The sequence below is a fragment of the Odocoileus virginianus genome, chromosome 2 (genome assembly GCF_023699985.2).
Source record: "Odocoileus virginianus isolate 20LAN1187 ecotype Illinois chromosome 2, Ovbor_1.2, whole genome shotgun sequence".
NCBI lineage: Eukaryota > Metazoa > Chordata > Mammalia > Artiodactyla > Cervidae > Odocoileus > Odocoileus virginianus.
The window spans coordinates 7,742,821-7,749,565 of NC_069675.1; the positions used below are offsets into that span (position 1 = coordinate 7,742,821).

At 38.5% G+C, this 6,745-nt stretch overlaps 1 non-coding gene across 1 annotated transcript; it reads right to left on the reverse strand.

Annotated features, from left to right (window-relative positions):
- Positions 1 to 3,988: 3,988 nt before the first annotated feature.
- On the reverse strand, positions 3,989 to 4,095 carry LOC139031557 (U6 spliceosomal RNA). The gene has a single exon (XR_011484053.1). It is a non-coding gene; the product is annotated as a U6 spliceosomal RNA (small nuclear RNA).
- Between the last annotated feature and the right edge of the window lie 2,650 nt (positions 4,096 to 6,745).

Genomic DNA, 6,745 nt, shown 5'->3' on the forward strand with positions numbered 1-6,745 from the left:
CCCCTGAATACCTGTAGACTGATTTAATTGAGAGCTTCCCTGATGACTCAGGGGTAAAGAATCCGCCTGCCAATGCAGGAGGCCTGGGTTCGATCCCTGGGCTGGGAAGATATCTTTTGTTTATTTTTTATTTCCTTCCCATTTAAGGCACCACAGAGTACTGAGTAGTGTTCCCTGTGCTATACAGTAGGTTTTCATTAATCATTAATTTTATACATAGTATCAACAGTGTATATATGTCAATCCCAGTTTCCCAATTCATCCTTCCCCTCCTTCCCCACTTGGCATCCATCTGTTTGTCCTCTACATCTGTGTCTCTATTTTTTGCTTTGCAAGTAAGTTCATCTATACCATTTTTTCTAGATTCCACATATAAGCGTTAGTATACAATATTGGTTTTTCTCTTTCTGACTTACTTTACTCAGTGTGAAAGTCTCTAGGTCCATTCATGTCTCTTCAAATGGTGCTATTTCATTCCTTATGGCTGAGTAATATTCCACTTAATTCTTCCATCCTACCTTATATGTTGGTATCATAAAATCTGTCACAATTTGTTATAATTATTTAACCATCTGCCTTCATCTGTAAATTATACTCTTATGAATGGGAGCGCTTGTCTGAGTTTACTCGTTACTAGTCCATTAGTATCTAACACTTTGCTCAGTTTGGTGGACAGCCAGTAATTGTTGGATACATGGCAAATGCAACTTAGGCAGAAGTCCTTGTGGATGCTTTTGGATCATAAGTAAACCTTCCCACAGGGTTCTTCCACTTCCCTGAATCACATACATGTAAGCATATCATGATAGACTTTTGTTGGAAATGTGTTGCAGAATTCAAAATCTGTGATACAGAGAAAGCCTTCAGTCTTTGTTCATGTAATTGGAAAAAATGACTATTTTCTTAGGTAATCTATGAAACTTACTTGTGGTCCTTATGTATTTTAAAATATTCATACATTATCTACTTAAAATTTGAGGGAGAATCTATTAAACATACTAAACTTTCTAACACATGCTTTATTTTCTCTTTGAGAATCTTTTTTTTTTTTTTTCTCTTTGAGAATATTGAAATGCAGCTTTCTACAAGTTTTGAAGGATTTTTCTCTCAAAGGCTTCTGTCAGTTATTCTGGGAAAAAGTTAGCACTTCTTCTCACAGGGGGTTTCCTTTGCGGCTCAGAAGGTAAAGAGTCTGCCTGCAATGCAGGAGACCCAGGTTTGATCCCTGGGTTGAGAAGATCCCCTGGAGGAGGGAATGGCATATTCTTACCTGGAGAATTCCATGGACAGAGGAGCCTAGTGGTCACAAAGAGTTGGACACGACTGAATGACTTTCACTTTTTCTTTTCACAGGATGCAAATGACTCTTTCTCTAGCATTTCTAGTTTGAAGAAAAGTCTATTGATCTAAAAGAAGAGTTCAGTTCAAATCAATAAGGTGTTCTTTCTTGTTTTCTTTTATTGAAAGCATTGCAACAGTCCCCAATGAAGGAGCTCTGCCACTGCTTACATGAAGATCTAATAAATTTTGTGCACCTTTGAGGTTTTTAATTGCCTGAAAAGTGAAAGTGTGTTCAACTCTCTGCAACCCAATGGTCTGTAGCCTGCCAGGCCCATTTGTCCATGGAATTTTCCAGGCAAGAATACTGGAGAGGGTTGCCATTTCCTCCTCCAGGGGATCTTCCTGACCCAGGGATTGAACCCACATCTCCTGCATTGGTAGGCAGATTCTTTACCACCAAGTCACCTGGGAAGCCCTTAATTGCCTGAGCTACTTAGTTATCCATGCCTAAATCTTTCTTGGATAAAGGTTTTATTTCTCTAAAAATTTAATGTGATTTTTTTCAGTTCACCAATGTAAAAATATTTCTGTAAGTCTTTCAATGAAAACTTATCATCTACTTGTGCTGTCTTCACCCTAATTCTCAGAAGCAATGATCATCAACAGTTTTAGGAATTTCTTACTGTCTTTATCTCCATATTTTTTAACATAGTTTGTTCCTTTACTTTTTATACTGTATCTCCTTGATGTTTATATTTAGATATGATTCAATGACTTCTTATTATGTTACTTGTAATTAGACTAATATTAAGTAATTCTGCAATTTTTACAAATATTGTGTATGGCTAAGCTACAAAGTATGTAACAATTGGGTTTTATTTCTTTTACAGTATTTTTACCTTTTCTGTTTAAAATAATTTTAGTTGTCTTTGTAGTTAATAATTGTTTTGTGTATGTGAAGAGGTATATATTATGCATACCACTTCTTATAGATTGTTACTGTTATTTTAGTGAATGTCCACATCTAGAAATTAAACATGCTATTTTTATTATAATTCAATATAAATTAGTATTTCTATCATCTTCCAAACAAAGCAAAGGCTTAAAACTCACTGAATTTAATTATACTTCTCCTATGTATAAATTCATGAATTTTTAAAATAATTTATTTTAATTAGAGGCTAATTACTTTACAATGTTGTAGTGGTTTTTGCCATACATTCACATCAGTCAGTCATGGGTGTACATGTGTTCGCCATCCTGACCCTCCCTCCCACCTCCTTCCCCATCCCATCCCTCATGGTCATCCCCTGCTCCGGCCCTGAACACCCTGTCTCATGCATCAAACCTGGACTGGCGATCTATTTCACATATGGTAATATACATCAGTTCAGTTCAGTTCAGTTGCTCAGTTGTGTCTGACTCTTTGCGACCCCACGAACCGCAGCACGCCAGGCCTCCCTGTCCATCACCAACTCCCGGAGTACACCCAAACCCATGTCCATCGAATCAATGATGCCATCAAACCATCTCATCCTCTGTCATCCCCTTCTCCTCCTGCCCTCAATGCTTCCCAGCATCAGAGTCTTTCCAAATGAGTCAGCTCTTCGCATCAGGTGGCCAAAGTATTGGAGTTTCAGCTTCAACATCAGTTCCTTCCAATGAACACCCAGGACTGATCTCCTTCAGGATGGACTGGTTGGATCTCCTTGCAGTTCAAGGGACTCTCAAGAGTCTTCTCCAACACCACAGTTCAAAAGCATCAATTCTTTGGCGCTCAGCTTTCTTTATAGTCCAACTCTCCCATCCATACATGACCCCTGGAAAAACCATAGCCTTGACTAGACGGACCTTTGTTGACAAAGTAATGTCTCTGCTTTTTAATATGCTGTCTAGGTTGGTCATAACTTTCCTTCTAAAGAGTAAGCGTCTTTTAATTTCATGGCTGCAGTCACCATCTGCAGTCGTTTTGGAGCCCAGAAAAATAAAGTAATATACATGTTTCAATGCTATTCTCTCAAATCGTCCCACTCTCATCTTCTCCCACAGAGTCCAAAAGTCTGTTCTTTACATCTGTATCTCTTTTGCTGTCTCACATATAGGGTCATTGTTACCATCTTTCTAAATTCCATATGTATGTGTTAATATACTGTATTGGTGTTTTTCTTTCTGACTTACTTCATTCTGTATAATAGGCTCCAGTTTCATCCACCTCATTAGGACTGATTCAAATGCTTTTTAATAGCTGAGTAATATTCCATTGTGTATGTTTACCACAACTTTCTTACCCATTCATCTGCTGATGGGCATCTAGGTTGCTTCCGTGTCCTGGCTATTATAAACAGTGCTGCGATGAACATTGGGGTGCATGTATCTCTTTCAATTCTGGTTTCCTACATGTGTATGCCCAGCAGTGGGATTGCTAGATCGTATGGCAGTTCTATTTCCAGTTTTTTAAGGAATCTCCATACTGTTCTGCATAGCAGCTGTACTAGTTTGCGTTCCCACCAGCAGTGTAAGAGGGTTCCTTTTTCTCTGCACCCTCTCCAGCATTTATTGTTGGTAGACTTTTTGATAGCAGCCATTCTGACCTGCGTGAGATGGTACCTCATTGTGGTTTTGATTTGCATTTCTCTGATAATGAGTGATGTTGAGCATCTTTTCATGTGTTTGTTAGCCACCTGTATGTCTTCTTTGGAGAAATGTCAACAATATGGAATGCTTCATGAATTTGCATATCATCCTTGCGCAGGGGCCATGCTAATCTTCTCTGTATCATTCCAATTTTAGTATATGTGCTGCTGAAGTGAGCACTGAATAATTCCCTTTCAATTCAATGGTTATATCCTTGGAAGGACTCAGATTTGGGGCTGGTGGCTTTGTGAGCCTCTAGTTCTCTGTGTAGAATAAAGTGTCCCTTGTTCCCACCTAACCCAGCCTAACCACAACATAAAGCTTGGCAAACAGAGAATGGACTATATCTCTGATTCTTCTTATTCCCTCAGGGAAGTGTCTTTTGTGTTTAGTTCAGTTCAGTTCAGTTGCTCAGTCCTGTCCGACTCTTTGTGACCCCATGAATTGCAGCACGCCAGGCCTCCCTGTCCATCACCAACTCCCGGAGTTTACTCAAACTCATGTCCATCGAGTCATTGATGCCATCCAACCATCTCATCCTCTGTTGTCCCCTTCTCCTCCTGCCCCCAATCCCTCCCAGCATCAGGGTCTTTTCCAATGAGTCAACTCTTCATATGAGGTGGCCAAAGTATTGGCATTTCAGCTTCATCATCAGGCCTTCCAATGAATACCCAGGACTGATCTCCTTTAGGATGGACTGCTTGGATCTCCTTGCAGTCCAAGAGACTCTCAAGAGTCTTCTCCAACACCACAGTTCAAAAGCATCAATTTTTCGGCGCTCAGCTTTCTTTATAGTCCAACTCTCCCATCCATACATGACCCCTGGAAAAACCACAGCCTTGACCAGATGGACCTTTGTTGGCAAAGTAATGTCTCTGCTTTTTAGTATGCTATCTAGGTTGGTCTTTTGTGTAGTATAACCTAAATGGACTTTCCCTGTGGTCCCACCTGTAGACAGTCACACATACCATTGAATCTACTAAGTCTGCAGAAAGACCAGTGATTTCTCAAGTCCATCCTGGGAATATGAGACCTGGATCTACTTACTCTGTAAGGTTATTAGGTTTCTAAATATATTTCTAAGGTATTTTATATATTAATATTACAAACACATATAATATTTTAAAATATGTTGAATCTTGTGGTACAACTGAAATATATATATATAAATACCACTTAAACATTTTAAGATGCTGTCAAAAATACATGTGAAACATTTTCAGAAATGTTAGCAGGGGAAACTTTGTACTGACACAGGTAGTTAGTACCAAAAGCTGCTGCCAATTTCTCTCATTCACAGAATAGTCTTTTTTGTTGAGCGAGTAAAACACATCCTCTAAGACAATTATGACAAAATGACAATTATATAGGAGAGGGAAAAGTATTGGAGCTGTTTCATGGACTGGATCCAGTTCTAAAAGCTGGACTTTATTTTATTTTATTGAAACTGAATATAGAGTCTTTATATGAGCCTTTTAGAAAATTTCTCAAGGGAAATAATAAATGACCAATAAAAGCAGAAATGCTGTTTTTAGAAGAGATGATCTCAGTTTCCTGATGAATAGTTATTATATATTTATATCCTTGTGAAATGAAAGTGAAGTGAAAGTGTTAGTTGCTCAGTTGTATCCAACTCTTTGTCACCTCAGGCTGTAGCCCACCAGGCTCCTCCTTCCATGGAATACTGAAGTGGATTTTCCATTTCCTTTTTCAGGGGATCTTCCCAAACCTGGGACTGAACCCAGGTCTCCTGCATTGCAGGCAGATTCTTTAGCATATGAGCCACCAGGGAAGCCCATATCCTATGTAAATATATTTATTCATTATTTCTTTGATACTTTAGTGATGGAGTTGATATGACCTGTTAGAAAATCTGACTCTAAGAGATCCTGAGAAAAATCACCAGTGGTCAAGAGGAGGACTGTGCCTTGCCCTCACTAAGGAGCTTCTTCAAATAGCTGTTTCCTACCAATTAAGAATTGCAGAGGGTCAGTTCTTATATCTGTGTGATCAAAACAAGTTAAACGAATAAATTCTTAACATAATTTTTTTCAAGTACTATTTCAGAGACTATAAGGATTAGTCTTTATGTTACTGTTTGGATGATTGGAATGACTGGAGCAGTTCTGGGCCTCTGAGATCTCAAGTGTGAAACGACATGTAATTTTAAGTTTTGAAATTTAATTTAGATGTTCGCTACTCCGTGACGCCTTCCCTGATTTCCTATTGGGTTAAAATTTGTTTTGTTTTGTTTCTCTTTTTAAAAAATATTTTTTGGCGTTTGATTGGGGTATAGTTAAGTTCAATGCTGTGTTAGTTTCTACTCTGCGGCAAAGTGAATCAGCCATACACACACATAGATCCCCTTTTTTTTGGATATCCTCACATTTAGGTCTCCATGGAACACTGGGTAGAGTTCCCTGTGCTATACAGTAGGTCCTCATTAGTTATCTGTTCTATACACAGTATCAGTGGTGTATGCATGTCAACCCCAATCTCCCAATTCATCCTACCTGCCTTTTCCTCTCTTAGTAATGCTCACACTTTCTTGCCTTTGCTTTTGGAAACTTACTATTTTACTTTCTTGGTTATTTGTGTGCTTAGGAGTCTTCACCTTCATAGGTAAAGACGTAATTGTACATGCTTTCCTTTTTGAATAGTTACTCATTGTATTCTTATTTGTCAGGATGGACTTGGGTGTGCTAAAGTTAAAATCATTTCACAATTTTTTTTCCACCTTTTTATTCTGCTTGTCTGGTAAAAGTAGAGTTACTTGTTCAGAGATGGAGGCTGAACATGTTTTATCATCTTCTAGCTTTACAAGCTTGAA